Consider the following 17,400-nt stretch of genomic DNA (forward strand, 5'->3'; position numbering starts at 1 on the left):
CTGTTTATCTAGTGACGAACACCACGCGACTGATTGAATCAGCGAATAAGCAAAGACAGCAAAAATACTGTATATTCAGGGTACTCGGGGTGGAGTGGATACGGTGGTGGGGAAGGTTCTATTTTCAAGGGAAAACCCGAAGTTTGACAATTTATCCGATCGCACGGGGAGCACGTCCACAAATGGTTATTGATAAACGTGTTGGTAGCGTGTTGTCTGAGTCACGGTATGGTACTTACGTGACGTTGTTAGTAGTAGTCTGCATCGCATATCAGTAGTGTTTACTGCTGAGTGAGCAGCACGAACGACTGGTGGTCAGTAGTTGTAGCCCCGAAGCATCGTGGGTTCGGTGTGGTGTTTAGTAAACAGCACGATACCACGGGATGGGGTTTATCTATCCACCTACGCGGGGTTATTTTTTCTAAGCTTTCGATTGGTGACAATTTATGTAAGAAATACCGGTTTGTCCAGATAATTTGTTGAGTCAAGAACATCACTGCATAAATTATTCAGATAATTCGATGTATACGTGCAATATACGTAAAAAAAATCAAATTTAGCTTTCTTGATCCGATTTCTTGAACTAATTTAAATGGACAATTAATGTATGGCAAACAAATGTGAAGTTGTTAGAACTATTTGAGCTTCCGAAATATTATTATAGCGTTTTACATTGCTCCCTTATAATTATTATTACATAATTTATCCATATTTTTATATAGAACTAGCTGGTCCGAAAAACTTCGTATTGCCACAAATTATACTGTGTTGTACATAAATCGTGAATCTCGGATGACCTTTGTCACAATCTCGAGTTTTGCAAGTTTCTGTGGAGTTCAACCTTAGATCTAGATAGATCTTTTTTGCTTTGCGCTTTAGTCTGGTGTACTCTTCAGCCACCGCCACAGATGTCCTAAAGATCGTGCCCTTGCCCTGCACGTTGATATTCGCTCAGTTCATAACACCTTGACGAAGCACTCTGTGTGATTCAAATGAACTTTACCATTCATCCGAAATCCGAACTTAGCACTGTGTACCATTTATCGTAGATTGAATCAGTTTGTTGAACTTCCTGGGGAAGCTGTTCTCGTCAATTATTTTCCATAGCTCTTTCCGGTCAGTGGTATCTTATGCGGCTTTGAAATCAACGAACAAATGGTGCGTGAGAACTCTGTATACACGGCCCTTTTCGAGGATCTGCCGCAGTGTAGATATTTGATCCGTTGTAGACCGACCTTCGACGAAGCCGGCAATTGGTGATAGTCCGCGGAAAATGGTTTAGAGCAGCACTTTGTAGGCGGCATTGAGAACGGTGATCGCACGATAGTTCTCACAGTCCAACTTGTCGCCCTTTTTGTAGATCGGGCGGATTACCCCATCTTTCTACTCCTTCGGTGACTGTTTTGTATTACAACAAACGGCCAGCCCCATTTTAATAAGTGCCGGTGCTGATTCCACCTATTCGGTCACCTTACAATCGTCCGTCAGAATGCTGCCATTCTTATCCCTACACATTTCGGCTCGCGACACAAAGCCTTTATGGGATCCGTTCAATTTCTGGTAGAACTTTCGTGTTTCCTGAGAACAATTTGGCCGCATATATCTGCTTTTCCAGCTAGCGCTATTTCTCCAGGAAGATTTGGTTTCGCTGCATCTTCTTCTGTTCTGACATGTTCTGACGTGTGGAACTGCGCTTCTTGGCCGTCCGCGCAGCGTTCTCCTCATCCATCGTTCCGCTGATTCCGGGTCACATGCCCGATGGAGCTCTCCACTACGTTGCTGATGGCTGTTTTGATGGTGCTCCAACAGTCCTCGAGAGGGCTTCGACCAGCTCCTCCTCTTCCAGCAGTGCAGCTTTCAGGAGTGCGCGTAGTTTACGGCGACGTATGGCTGCTTCAGCCGCATGATATCTGACCGAGGTTGGCGTCGGTACTAGAGATGCCAATACCGGGAGGTATTTTGAAACCCGGTTTTTCGGTATTGATAAATACAATACCGGTAAAACCGGTAAAAAACCGGTAAAAGTTAACTCTTGCAAACTTTATTTAAAAATCACATGATTTGAAAAAGATTCTTCCATAATCAACGATTCTCAATATCTGTCGCATAGTTAACCCTCTAGTGCCCAAATTTTTGATTTGCTTGAAAAAATTTTAAAATGCTCATTTCGTGGCCAGAATAATGGAAAAAATATTCTCTAATTACTAAGCTCAGGAATAGTTTGATTATTTATAAAAATTCGTAACCCGTCAATTGGCGGGGTTGGGCACCTGGGAGCAAAAAAGTTGCAAAATCAAATTTTTCGATTTAATTCGGGATATCGATTTCAGAACATCTATAACAGTGCTAGTATTTATGGAACTAGTTATAATGAGCTTCAACTGAAATTTTTGACCATATGGCCGATTCCAGGTCCCGGACAAGTTCCTTTGAAATCCGTTCCGTGCTTGAATCAGAAAAGAAATGAGATGAGGCATGAGATGATCGCCAATCGCTATTTTGTCGAGTGCTGATGTTTTTTGATATGCGACACGACATAATTTACTGATGCTGAAATGTCCCTTTATGGGAATCGGTTCCAGATTTATAATATCCCCCCGAATTCGGATGGCACGCACCATGGCTCATAACTGCGGTAAAGTAACTGATATGTCCACAGTCGATGATATGCTTACAAAAATCAACAGATTTCAATCAAGTTTTAAATATTTGGCAACTTTATCTAAAAGAGCCATGTCACGGTCGCCCTAGGAACTCCGGGACCATATGACATATGACTATTATCTATAGATATTATGAAAATAGAAAATATTTCCGGAAAAATTCCCAAATTTGGTGAAAAAATATTGAAAGATAAAAAAGTTACGGCCATTTTAGTGAATTTTGCAGTGCTAAAAATGAAGTAGACCATAGAGCGGTTAATCGAAGCGTCTTGCGGAGGAAAACTAGACTTGACTTCCAGCTTGAATGGATCATTGAATCTCCTTACCCGTAATATTGTCGGCGGAGACCAGAGATCCCAAATATATGAGCTCATCAACCACTTCCATTTCATCGTTGTCTATAGTCATTGCCCGTGGGAAGCGAATCTTTCCAAACAGACATAGAAACAGTTGTATTTTCGAATTTGGCAATGAATTCAGCAGAATCACCACGATCTTGCCTATTGATGTCCTTATCAGTAAGCAGTTTGCTTTTGGGGATTCTATTACTCCGAATAGTTCCCAGTCGTATATTCCTCTCGTTCCTCTCGAGTGGAGATATAAAATCAATGGTAATGTCGTATAATAATAATCGAAAAATATGATTTTTAAAATCCGGCAAAATTTTAGAAAGGCGAACAACAACATTAGTAGCTGCTCCCAAGTCAGGATTGCCTACATCATAATATGCTTTGAAACTGTAACCTTTGAAAAACCTTTAGAGTCTGATAGAACATGAAACTTAAATCCTCATTTATGTGACTTGTTTGATAAATTGGGTTTTTCATTTTTGTAGTACACATTTGATCACTATAATCTTTTATTGACTTATTCATTCAATTTGTTCATTAACACAAACTTATTAATATAGATTAAAATTTGCTGTTTTAAAATGGTCTATGATAGATCCCATTTTGAATAATATTGTCTTGCTTATCAAAATTTTGTCGTTAAGCAGTAAAATTCGCCGGGTTTCAATGAATCTGTTTCTTGGTTATAGGGTTATGGTTTTCAAATACCATAAAATGCAAAAATGTTTTGTGATATAGCTATAAAGCGTTATATTGCAGCTCGTCAAAAAGGCGCACTGAAAATTAGGTGATAAGTCCTGTAAATTCCCTTTCCATATTAATGCCACTGCATGCTTGTGTATTTTTCAAGGCATATAAAAGAAGCTAACAAGGCCTATAACTATAATTTGTAGTTTAAACACGAAAAAAATCAATAAATACAACGAAAACAACACGTTGTCAAATTACCAAAAAAAAGTTGACGTTAATGCCCAACCCCGCCAATTGGCGGGGTCAGTTCCTTGATAAAAATCGGCCAGTTCCTAAACTTTTTGTCGCAAATTTCCTCTTTTACCATGAAGTACAACTTATCAGCTACTCACCAATAATTTTTTTGTTCATTTATTCCAAGAATTAAGCAATTTACAACAATTTGAATTTCACTCTGCAGAGCAAAATAATTTTTTTCTCAGTTTTCTGGCATTTTTCAAGTTTCGTACGAAATATCTGTTTCAAATTAACGAAATAAAATAAACAAACCACTCGAATAGTTAGGTTAGACTATAATGAGAAGGTATGGGTGGATCTCAACATAAAACGAATAAGCATAGTAGATTTACAACGATTGTGCTGAAGCCCGCCAATTGGCAGGGTTGGGAACTAGAGGGTTAATTGACTAGTTCATTAAAAAATAATATTTAACAATGCGAAGAGAATTTACCGTGCCATCTTTTAAACGAGAACAAATTTCAATGAAAAACTTCCGGAGGCAGAGAATCTTCATTCGGTCTACACAGAGAAAGAAAGAATCATTCCTAGTGATAAATTAGAAATGTAGCGTAGCAAAACCCTTGTTCAATAGCTTTTAATAAGCTGCTTAGATACTGACATTTATGATAAATTATAACTGAAGGTTCAGTTGCTTTGGTTCCTCTGCCAGCTCGGTTTCTCAGTTTATTCCGTTGACTTTTAAAATAATAAAACCTCGCAGAATTTTATTATTAAAACATCCTTGATGCCTTGAAGAATATTACATAGTCATTGCACATAGTGCGGCTAATTATAAAATAAATAAATTTAAATATACGAACTCTCTCTGGAATTCTACCATACAGTAACTCGAACAGCAGTTGGGCGATACTTGAAAGGTGTTCCGAGAGTAGTTTTAGAGTTCGTAGTTCGTAGAGTTTGCAATTTTTCCGGTACAGCAATTCGACAGCAGCCAAGGCTGGTTCTAGCACTGCGACAATTTCTTATTTCTTCATGAATTACTCATCGCTTAAGTAAAGCGTATCCTTGTTTCTCAGCAACGAAAACAGTTCTCTTCAACGACCCCATCGACACCAGTAACAGAGGAGCTCAACATGCAAGATGGCATGATTAGATCGATAGTAATTTGCGACTTCTGAGACGACTGAGAAATTGGCGACGAGTAGCCCATGGATTGGAACGAGTTGAATGGAGACGACTGCTTAAAAAGCATGAGGCACCGGCTCTATGCCGACAGCGGTGAGGTATTTCAGGATTTTCCCTTTGGAATAACTATATAATTGAGTTCTTATTTGTAGAACCTTCAAGCTTCAATCATGAATTTAAGTTTCCTCGTGCTTTAAAAGTTTTACAAGCGATTCAGGCTTCTTGAGTTGTTATTTGATCATGCAAGTAAATACCGAAAATACCGGTTTTTGGTCTTGGAAAAACCGGTAATTCGGTATTGGAAAATAGCCCGGTAATACCGGTAAAACCAGTTTCGGTAAAACCGGTATAGCATCCATAGTCGGTACCGAATGTTGTGCTCAACGGAGAGTTTTGAACGCATCTTCACCATCTAGTTCACCACTAGTTAGTGGTCTGAGTCAACGTTAGCGCTTCGATAAGATCTGACGTCGATACTGTTTGAGAAGTGCTGACAGTCGATCAAAACATGGTCGATCTGTGATTCTATCTGATTTGGTGACTTCCAGGTGTACTTGTGTAGGAGTTTGTGCTGGAAGAAGATACTGCGTACGGCCATATTGTTGGAGGTGGCAAAGTCTTAGGACCATTTCATTGGTCAGCTGGTGTGCACTGAACCCTCCAATCACCGGTTTGTGTTCCTCCTTCTGGTCGGTCTGAGCATTAAAATCCCCAATGACGATCTAAATATCATGTTTTGGGCAGCGGCCGTATTCACTCTCCAACTGCGCGTAGAATTCATCCTTGTCGTCATCGGTACTTCTGAGGTGAGGGCTGTGCACGTTGATGTTGCTTAGCTGAAGAACCTTCCCTTGATTGTCAACCTGCACATTCGAGAATGGATTGGTCACTGTTTCCGCGTTCCGCATCTCGCCCATCATTTTTTTTTAATTCTATATTTGAAAGGTTTTCAGCCTGCGGCTGGTTCGCCTCTATTCGCCCATCATTATAAAAGCAGTACCCAACTCGTGTGTGTTGCGACAGCTCTGGTAGATGGTATGCCCATCTATGAACGTAATTACCGTTGAACTCTTCCAGCACACCTCCTGCAGCGCTCCAACATCGAACTTGCGCCACTTCAATACATCAGAGAGCACTTGAGTGCTCCCTTGGAAGTTGAGAGATCGGCAGTTGCATGTCCCGAGTTTCCAATCCATAGTCCTCTTTCGTCGCGTGGGTCTATTCCAATTGTTTCAGTCCGAATTTCCTTGTTCTTCGTTCATTGCTTTAGTTTTTTTCGGGGTGGCGGCTTGCAAAGCCTGCTACAGCAACCGCTTGTTTCGCCGGAGGATTAATGGAGCTCGAAAGAAGAGTCCTCCTTCCCTGTTAGTATACGACCTTCCACCGGGGTTGGTCACGCGTCCTTCGTCAAGGTTGCACGTATCCATACACATAAATAGAGGCGGTTTACGCGGAGAGCTGGCGCTTCCGAAGGCAGGTCCCCGGGGAAACTCTTCGGCGCATGGTCGAAGCTATTAGACCCTCGTAAATTAACTTTCGTTTAGTGAAGTAAAATATCACATCTTCTATGATCAGTTCGGTCTATCAGCATCAGCATCTTTGGCTCGAGCAGCACGTTCCTCACAATCATGTGGAAGATTTGTGCCTCAGTTCGGTCTAACTTCTGGACGTTCAGCAGTCACAAATCTCACGGAGTGCACATTTGCTACTTTCAGAACATGGAAAACGGTGATCAAAACGATACTTTCCACAAACACGTGAAAATGGCCTTAGGTCGTGTGGACTAGGCTTTGCTTTTGACCAAACTGAAGCAGGTGGGTGTGATGCGAAACTTTGTGGCCTGGTTGAGGTTATACCTACCTGTTTAACGAGATGCCTTTCTGTAATACTGAACAACGTACATTTGAACCAATTTTGTAGTTGAACTGGTATCTCACAAGGAAGCAATCTTGAACCATTGCCATTTCCGCTGCTCGTACTCGAAAACAACGGCTTGTTTACAAACAAGTGCACCCAAATTATTAGTTTTACAGTCTTCTTTGCTCAAAACGAATCGTAAGTGCTACACAATATAAATATCATAAATTGTCACTATTTTTAAAATATAATTATATTTTTAGCGTAATTCGCTAAAAATTATTATATTTTCAGCGTTATTTGCTAAAAATTATTAAAATAATATAATACAGTAATTTTTCTATGGCGGTTTTCCATTCGTAAATCTTCCAATTTTACTTACCAGAAATACTAATTTCGATGGATCATTGAAGTCACTCCAGCCTGTAAATCCTCCACGAAGTAATCGCGAGCTGCAACGGTACCTGCCATAAGGTTCCTTAGCAACGACAACGCCTGCCGCGATTGGCCTGTAGACAGTGACACAATGTTGCGTTACGTTCCCAAGGAAAACCAACAGAAAATAGAGAAAACGTTATTATCGCGCATGAGCACTAGCGGATTTAATTTCGCGTTTAAAACTTAAGTGATGTTGTCGTTGACACTGTTCGGAAAACTAAAAAACTCACATGCGTTGGAATGACACCATCTGCTCGATACCATAGCGATCGCGTACCAACTTCGTAAACGAGTAACCAACGAGGATCGGTATTCCGGAACTACTGGCGCCGGCGTCACTGCTGACCGAACTGAACTGCCTTCCCAGCTGACCGAGTGACGGAGGTCGCAGATATTGCTCAGACTGATGATACTGGTTCACTTCTGCCATTATCCAAACCAGGAGTCACTATGCACGGTTCAACGCTCAGACACGCGGTTTCGACATTGATCTCTCTGCTAAACACACAAAAAAAACAGGACACAGGCGTATGTACTTTGCAAAATCAACCAGACGAGAGTGTCGCGTCGATTCTAATTAGGTGTCAACATAATGAAATATGAGAGATTAAAAATAGGATACGATACAATCGGAAAATTCACGTTCGAGTTTCGCGTAAGAAAAGAGACAATCGCGCGAAACATTTCTACGCTGCAAGGAGGCGTTCTTTTCTGCTATTTTTTTCTACAGAACAATATTGTCGTCATTATTTATTTATTAGTCAGTTATGATAAGGTTTCATTTCCTTTAATCCTCACTATCATCATTCCCCGTCTCAGTTTTCTGTCACTGTATAATAACAATTGTTTGTTTGATCTAACCTTCTTCTCATCGTGCCGTGTGAGTGTGGTTTTGTTGTAGTGTTTACGTTTTTTTTGCCTTCTTGTATTTTGTCTCTCACTTTGCTGTTGTATGGTTTTTATGTCCTCTTTTTTTATACATAAATATCAATAAATAAATAACATTAATATTCTTTTGTTGTTTTTATGTCATACATATTTGTTTTTTTGCTTCTTGAATTTTAGTTACTTTTTATCCATTTTATGACATCCTCTTGTATATAATATATACATATATCAATTAAAGCATTCTTGTTTTCTCCTGTGCCTTCATTACGTTCGTGGTTTAGGGTTTCAACTTAAAACACTAGCTTTTTTAGGTGTGTTTCACTGTCCTGTTGTTTACCACTGTTTATTTAAGATTTTATTTCGCTCACGAAATAACTGAAAATGTGTTTTGTTTTGTTTTTCTATTTAGTTCTAACCAGAGTAGCCACTTCCGAGTTTACCGTTTCCCGGAACTGTGACTGCCACCACTGTGTGTGTTTGTGTGCCTAACTTTTCAATACAAAAATAAATTTGTTGAAAATTTTGCTAAAATTATCAAAATTTATATTTTGTTTTATCAACTAGTAGAGCAATTGGTTTGTGTTTTACTAAATGTCTGTTTTTTTTTGTTTGGTTTGTTGTTGATGTTGTAGTTGATTATACATTAAGTTCATCAATTTATCAACATTTGTTTGCTCACTTAGTTTGTCTGATTAGAGCGTCAGACACAGTAATTCTATCCTTCCGTGGGGGAGGTGCTTCTGAAGCATCTCGCTGAACCGAAGTTCAATCATTTAATACATTTAGCGCTTTATTTTAGTTTACTTGGTAAAAATTGTGGTAACATATTGTTTTTTTTTACATTTATCTTTTGGTTAAGATTTCCTTTATAGTTTTATTTGTTGTTTTTTTGTTATAAAAGTTCTTCCTCCAAACCTACTACATACTGACAGTTGCTTCTTTTCTTACGTCCAGTGTTTGGCGTTTTCGTTTGCTTACTACACTTCCGGCAGCCCCAAGTTGCCGAATCAAACTGTTCAGCTAATGCTATGTTTAACTCTGTGTGCCCCTCTTAATGAACTGATTATCCTGTACAATTCTATCAAAATTAATTTGTGTACAAATTTTTACTTATGTCTTAATTTTTGCCCTAATTATACAAGCTTTTTAAACGGTCACTTTTCTTTACATTAATATGTGAGTGTGTGAGTGTGACCCTGTTGTAGTCGATGAAATGCTTGCTTTGTTTAACATGTTTTTCGTTTATCTGTGTTCATGTGTGTGTGAGTGTGACATTTTTAGACTATCATGTTTGTTCTACTACTGTTCGTTTGCTGCGTTCAAATGAGTTCGTGATTTATGCTTAAATGCTTTTGCTTGTTATTGACACCTTTAATCTTACAGTTGTTGTTTTGTTTTACAATTTATTCATTTGCTCGAGAATGTGTTTGTGTGACTGTGTGTTATTTTCTGCAGTTGTATAAAAATAACTTTTTCTTACTTATCCATACACAAAGACACATTAACTTTTAATAGGGTTTGGTTTGTTCAGTTTTATCCTGGTTTTTAAACGGCTGCAGCAGAGGGAAACTCTCTGCTGTGTATTTTCTTTAATTTTTGTTACTATATTATAACATTTAGTAGAATAAGAGATACTGCCCATGCATTGCGTTATGTTTTGCCCCAACACATACAGAGCTCGGTTTATATATTGTTTTTCTTCCTGTTTGAGTGCTCATGTTGTGAATTCAGATTCTCCTTGCTTTGGTTTTGTGCTCGCGGATTGTTTTATTCTCGGGACAGGTTATAACAATACGGGGAGGGGACATAATCTGCTGATCTAAATAATCTAAAGGGACATAATCTGGTAATTACAATAATTTCGTTGCTTATACATTTTCTGTTTAAATTTTGTTGTTTTTTCGCTTCATCATACAAGAATAAGGGTAGCAACTACAATAAATTTCTGTTCACTAACCTGAATATATGTGTTCATTTGTTGTGGTTTTCTTAGTTTCATTTCGTTTTACACTATTTATAACTCTTTTGTTTTACTTTTTCATGTAAAAATACGTTTCGCTACGCGTTCACCGGTATGATTTTTTTTAAAGACGGACATTCGTCATTGAATAATGCTTTAGAGCACTATGCCGCTACTGTAATGTTTGAAATTTGAGCAAATAAGTATTTTCGAAAGTCCTAAAACAAAAAACAAACTATCGTGAGGCAGTTTCCTTCTTATTGTTGAAGATATTTTCACGCAAGTTTCCGTGCATGTGTGTGAGGTTAGTAAAACAATAATAAAATAGATAAAAAAAGAACAAATGTCGCAGTGCGTTTTGACAGTTCGTATTACTGTTCGTACATTGATTGAGGTTAGAATTTAAGATAGTTTTTGTTTGCATCTCTGACGTTGCAATCGAAGTGTGTTTAATCTTCTTGAAGAAAAGCCGTACGTGACATTGTGGCGCCCTTAGTGAAGACCCGATTTAGCATTCCCTTGTTTCCTAAATCCATGTTCCTTCCTAGTTTATTATTTTTGATAAAATTTTAAACCACCGACCACTAAATTGTGAACCACAATTTTTATCATATTTTGTTCCGAATTTTGTTACAAATTTCAGATTTGAACTAGATTCTGGACCAAATTATGGTCCACATTGTTGAGCAGATTTTGAACCTGGAACTGATTTTGGACCTGGATTAGATCTCGAACCGTATTTTTTTGATCAACTTTTGTTCCAGATTTTGGAACAGTTTTGACTAGATTCTGGAACAGATTTTGGACTACATTTTCAATTAATTTTTGGCCATGTTTTGGACCAGATTCTGGACATGAACCAGATGTTGGACCTCTATCAGGTTCTGGGCCACATTTTTATCTAACTTGGATAATATTTTGGACCACATTTTTGATTAGCTTTTGGATCAGATATAGGACCAGATTTCGAACCAAGTACTGGACCAAATTTTTGATCAGATTTTGAACAGACTCCGGACGTAGACTATATTTTTGACTTGGACTAGATTGCGAACCGCATTTTTTATTTACGTTCGTTTCAGATATAGGAACAGATTTGGATTAGATTCTGGACAAATTTTTGGACTACATTTTTGATCAGATTTTGGACTTGAAGCTGATTTTGGACCTGGATTAGATCCCGAACCGCATTTTTTTTTTCAACTATTGTTCCAGATATTGGAACAGATTTGGACTAATTTTGGATCAGATTTTGGAGCCCATTTTTGATCAGTTTTTAAACCACCAACCAAGTTTTGGATCAGGTTTTGAACCAGATTCCGGACCTGGACCTAATTCTGGACCTGGACTAGATTCCGATTTTGAACCTGGATTTTTGTTCCAGGTTTTGGAATAGATTTGGACTAGATTCTCGGACCACATTTTTGAACTGAATGTTGACCAGGTTTTGGATCAGATTTTGGATTAGAATTTGGACTTAGATTCTCGACCTGCATCAGATTTTGGGCCAAATTTGAAACCACACTTTCATCAGATTTTTGGTTCTAGAATCAAAGTCCAAATAAGATTTTGGACCACATCTTTGTTCACATTTTAAACCTCATTTTTGATCAGACTTCGGATCAGATTCTGGGCCTGAACAAGGACCCTGGACCACATTTTTGGTGCATCTTCCTTTTTTTCTCGGCCGTCGCTCAACACAAGACATACTCTCAAAGTCACGGAGCAAATCGATTCAATCCGTATAACTGCGCGTCCAGTAGTCTCTTTGGCAAAGCAAAACAAAGGCGTGGTACTATACAGAGTCCTTGAAGAAGACCCGATTAGGCACTTCCTCTTCTCCTAAATGCGTGTTCCTTCCAAGTTCATTATTTTTTATAAGATTTTAAAACCACCAACCAGTTTTTGGTCCAGGTTTTGAACCAAATCCTAGACCTGGACCGTATTTCGGACCCTGGACTAGATAGACCACATTTTTTATCAAATTTTATTCCAGATTTTGTAGCAAATTTTGGAACCGATTTTTCACTAGATACTGAACCAGTTTTCGGACTACATTTTTAATTAGATTTTGGTCATATTTTGGACCAGATTCTGGACATGACCCAGATGTTGGACCTCTATCAAATTCTGGACCAGATTTTGGACCACATTTTTATCTAATTTGGACCAAATTTTGGATCAGATTTTGAACAGTTTCCGGAACTAGACTGTATTTTTGACTTGGGCTAGATTGCGAACCGCATTTTTATCAATGTTTGATTCAGATATAAGAAGAGATTTGGACTAGATCCTAATCTAGACCAAATTTTAAACCACATTTTTGACCAGGTTTTGAATCAGACTTTGAATTAGATTTTGGTTCCCAGATTCTAGACCTAGTCTGAATCCAAATAAGATTTTGGACATCATTTTTGTTCACATTTTAAACCTCATTTTTGATCAGATTTCGGATCAGATTCTACACCTGAACAAGGTCCTGGAGCTGCATCAGATTCTATGTAGATCACATTCTAAACCTGCGTCAGATTCGGAGTCAAATTTTGGACCACATTTTAAACCAGATTCGGACCAGATTGTGAATAAGATTTTGGACCACATTTTTTATCACATTTTGGACTTCATTTTTTACCAGATCCTTGACCTGATCAAGATCTTGGAACTGCATCAGATTCTAGATCAGATTGTGGACCACATTTTTATCAGATTTTGACCAGATTTTGGATAATATTTTGGGCCATATTTTTTATCAGGTTTTGGCCCACATTTTACAACAAATTTGGGTGCAGGTTCTGGAACCGGACCGGAATATCAACCAGATCGTGGGTCACATTTTTTATCCGATTTTAAACCACCAACTAGGATTTTGGATGAAGTTTTGAACCAGATTCTAGACTGGGACCGTATTTTGGACCTGGACTAAATTGATTACAATTTTTATCGAATTTCGTTTGTCCAGTAACAAATTTTTTAGTTAGATCTGAACCAGATGTTGGACCGCCATCAGGTTCTCGGCCAGATTTTAGACTAAATTTTTATCAAATTTGGACAGGGTGGACCACTGTTTTCATCAAATTTTGGATCAGATGTGGTACTAGATTTCGGGCCCCAACCCAGATTTTGAGCATGGAATAGATTCTGAAGCACATTGTTTATCACATTTTGGACCAGATACTCAAATTGGGTTAGATTGTAAATCAGATTTTGGACCACAATTTTATCAGATTTTGCACCACACTTTTTTTTCAATCAAATTTTTAACCAGCAACCAGATTTTGGATCAGGGTTTGCACCTGGACAATATTGTGAACCACATTTTTATCAAATTTTGTCTCAGATGTTTTGAACCACATTCTTTATCAGGTTTTGGATCAGATTGTAGACCTGGTTCCAGAGCGTTGTAGCGTTGCATTGCAGTAGTCTTGGCAAATACCCGATTTGGTGGTCCTTCGTTTCTTAAATCAGTGTTCCTTTGTACAACTCGTACTATCCAGTACTTCGATACACTTGAGAGTGCTTCACTGAGTTTCATGCCGTTTTCGGTGCCCTCTACAGCTGGCGCCTTTGACGGGGGTCAACCTGGCCAACTATACGCAACAGCGCAGCGAAACACATGTACATAATATGGCTACTCTGGATAAAGCGTAAGAACATTAGTAGCAGCAAAGCTTGTCCTCTGCTGATCCTTTAGATAAAGAAAAGAGCGCTGCCAGCTCGCAGTCAGTTCAGTCAACTGTCGAATAATTGGACGGTCATAGCAGAAAAGATGGTATTCCCCACCACACGATTTACGGACATTCATACACATCAATTGTGGCTTTATCACATTTCAGAGTTCCATCCATACAAACAAATCTTCCTGCAGTCGAGGTGACTGTGTTTGTTATAGGTTTCGAGCTTCCTCCGACATAAGTACGACGTAACGTAGTCATACGTCTACTATGCGGACGCGTTTTCAATACAATCCCACTGTTTTTATCGATGTCACCAATGTAAGGTCTTCTCGGGGACCACTGTTTTGTTGTTTGTAACTTGCTATCGAACGTACCAAAGTTTTGTACAGAGAACAGAGAGCACAATGCGTTTCATCATCCAGCTGTTGGTGGATGAACTACAACTGCTTTGTTTACTGACAGCTGGAAGGAGCACTTCCACACTTTGTTGAATAGGAAGGATATTGTGAATTGGTCACGCTGTGGAGTTACAGAACGAGGTCCAAACAGCCAGAGGTCAGTGAGCTGAAAAACGGCACGGCTGTTGGAAAGGACGGTATCCGGGTCGGACTTCTGATCGCGGGTAACGAGCAGCTGTCCGAAGCGATTCACTGGATCATTCTAAAGATCCGAGTGGATGTGCAAATACGAGCCGAATGATTGGATAGCTTCAATTTGGCGGCTAGCTTATCTACAAAAAGGGACATCGACTAGACTAGATTGTAGTAACTATCGACGCGAAACCATTGCTCAATGTATAGTGCTTTTCCGTATTGTGTTATTTAAATTGAGACCTTTATCGGACCGGAGGGACTAAATGTTCTATCTTCTGTGTCAGGTCCCAGATATGTTCCGGGAGTTCAACTTGTAGACTTATCATACTGTTGATAGATTTCAAAGCGGCGTACGACTTAGTCAAGCGAAATGATCTGTAACGAAACTGATTAATCTAATTTGTCACAACTGTGGGCGCTTTCGTGATGTGATGAATGGACTGAATCAAAGCGATGAAATCTCAATTGCCTTCGAAGACGCAGTACAAATACCAAACGTGCACGAGATCTCGTATGGTTTTTGGTTTTGTAGACGACATCAATCCCATCGGAATCGAGCACAGAATTCCGGAAAAGGTACTTCGACCTCTTAAATTGGGAGCAGCAGGTTTGGGATTCATTATTAACTCTGTCAAAACAAAGTACTTACTATCTGACAGAAAACTTGCAAGCAGGGCTTGAAAAGGGATTGCTAGTTGACTGTGACTGTGTGAATGCGTACGCTTTTTGCATTCAACTTGCACTTCAAACACGATCATTTGTCTGTTTTTTTGATCGCAGTCAATCTGTCGCTTGCGCAGACTGCAGCCTACAATCCATGTGGCCTCTCAAGAGAAGCCAACAGTGGTTCTCCCGCTTTGCGTTCATATTGGTGGTGTATTTTTTTGTTTCTCTTTTTTTTCCAAAACGCTCGGTGACGGTCAGCCGCTAGCAAAATATTCGCTCGTGTCGGCGGTGTCCGATCGACTTCTTCCATGTACGTGTAGTGGTTGTTTTTTTTTAGTACCGTCATCCGGGGATACTTGCAACACCGGGGTTACTTGCAACACTTCAGCGCATCGCGCTTTTGACAGCTCTAACGCATTTGTTTTTTAACATAACCATTTGTACCCAATGCCATTTTAAAGAAGGGACGTCTACCTATTGTTTAGTTAAGTTTAATCCATTATATCATTGTTTTGCTTGTTTTTATACGATTGGAAAGTAATTTCACTTTCCGAGTAGGAAAAATGGATGCGCAAAGTTGCGTGAGTTCATTGGCATGAAATTATTTTTTATCGTTTGGTTCCTGCATACAATTAGTGCATCATATAAGCTAACAAATAGCAACTTTGAGCTTTGTTTATATTTTGAACTTGGAGAAGAAACGATGAATTCGTGTTGCTACTTCCAATATGGCGCGGCTTGTAGCACTTGTAAAAAGGAAAATTATCGTAATAGATAGCATGTACAAAGTAAGTTTGCATCTGTACGATGCTATTTTGTCTACCACCATCTCCAGAGAAATTAAAATTGTCAAAAATTCCATGTGCCTTCAAACGGCAATTTGGAGTTTGCCGACATGCTGCATTTTCACCGAATATCTTTAAAAAAGCGATAGACGAAATTGGGAAACAAAAAACGCCTCCAGTATTTCTTGTTTTACTACAAATACATTCAAAATATCTAAAAATAGTCATTCAAGGGTTAAAATCAAACATAAAATCATAAGAAACGCAAAATCAGAAAAGTGTTGCAAGTAACCCCGTTTACTGGGTAACTTGCAACACCCCTATTTTTGGTTAATTCTACAGATTCATTTAGTTTATTTTTTTTCTCATAATCATAAATCAAAAGTACTAACCACTATACAAGTTTTGGCGACTTACACTTGCACCTAAATGGTATACTTCGAAAGTTATACTAAGTCAAAGTTCAAAAGTGTTGCAAGTATCCCCGGATGACGGTATTGAATCATACGATAGTGCGGTTGCAACTCGTTATTGTGGTGACTTTCAGTCAATTGACTGACTATTGTAATACGAAGTGTAAGTATTTAGCTAACATTGCCCTACTTTTATACATAGTAGATTGCATGAACGATTCTAGGTAGAATTTTTAGCAAAACCTTTTACCTTCAGGGGGTTATAAGAGTCATGACGAAAATAGTAAAGCAACTGCGCTCAACGCTTTGTTCGTACTGTTAGCTGTACCCGAAGTGAAGAAGTTGAACATCGGGTTCGCCGGATAAAGCCGATGTGACAGCATCCTCTCACTTCTGGAGAAAGGTGAGAACGTCGAACAGAAGCCTGGTTCTGACCGCGCCACGGTGTTGTGTGACTGTAAAGACTGGCAGAAGCTGAAGAGGACGATCGGGAGCAAAGTGGTCTCGTCATTCCGGACCAACTGGAGAAGAAGTACCTGGACATTTGTATACGAAAGCGTGTCTGAGCAGTAGGCAATCATCCAGATAGAGCAGCATCTGGGTTCCAACTTGAAATTGAACTAGAATTTGGACTTGAAACTAAAAAACTAAAACAGATTTGAAACCTTGCTAGAAAAGTTGGATTTGAAACCTTACTATAAATTAAATTTATTTGATCGCAATCTATTTACAAATCGCAAGGATCCCGGGTGATTGAAATGAAAACTGTGGATTTTCGGGGTACACTTAGTTGAATTATTTTGTTATGCATTGAATTTTACAGAGAAGGTGAAGCACGCGCTCTAGTTTGGACCCGCTAGTGACGATTACTCACAACCAGGGATGGAAAATCCATTATTATGATTTGTACAGTGAAATTTTAAGCTTAAATTCAAATAGATCGCTCTTTCAAAAACTCCTAGCAGACTTCCAACATGGCAAATTGATCATAGGCAGCC

This window comes from Sabethes cyaneus, chromosome 2 (genome assembly GCF_943734655.1).
Source record: "Sabethes cyaneus chromosome 2, idSabCyanKW18_F2, whole genome shotgun sequence".
Lineage (NCBI taxonomy): Eukaryota > Metazoa > Arthropoda > Insecta > Diptera > Culicidae > Sabethes > Sabethes cyaneus.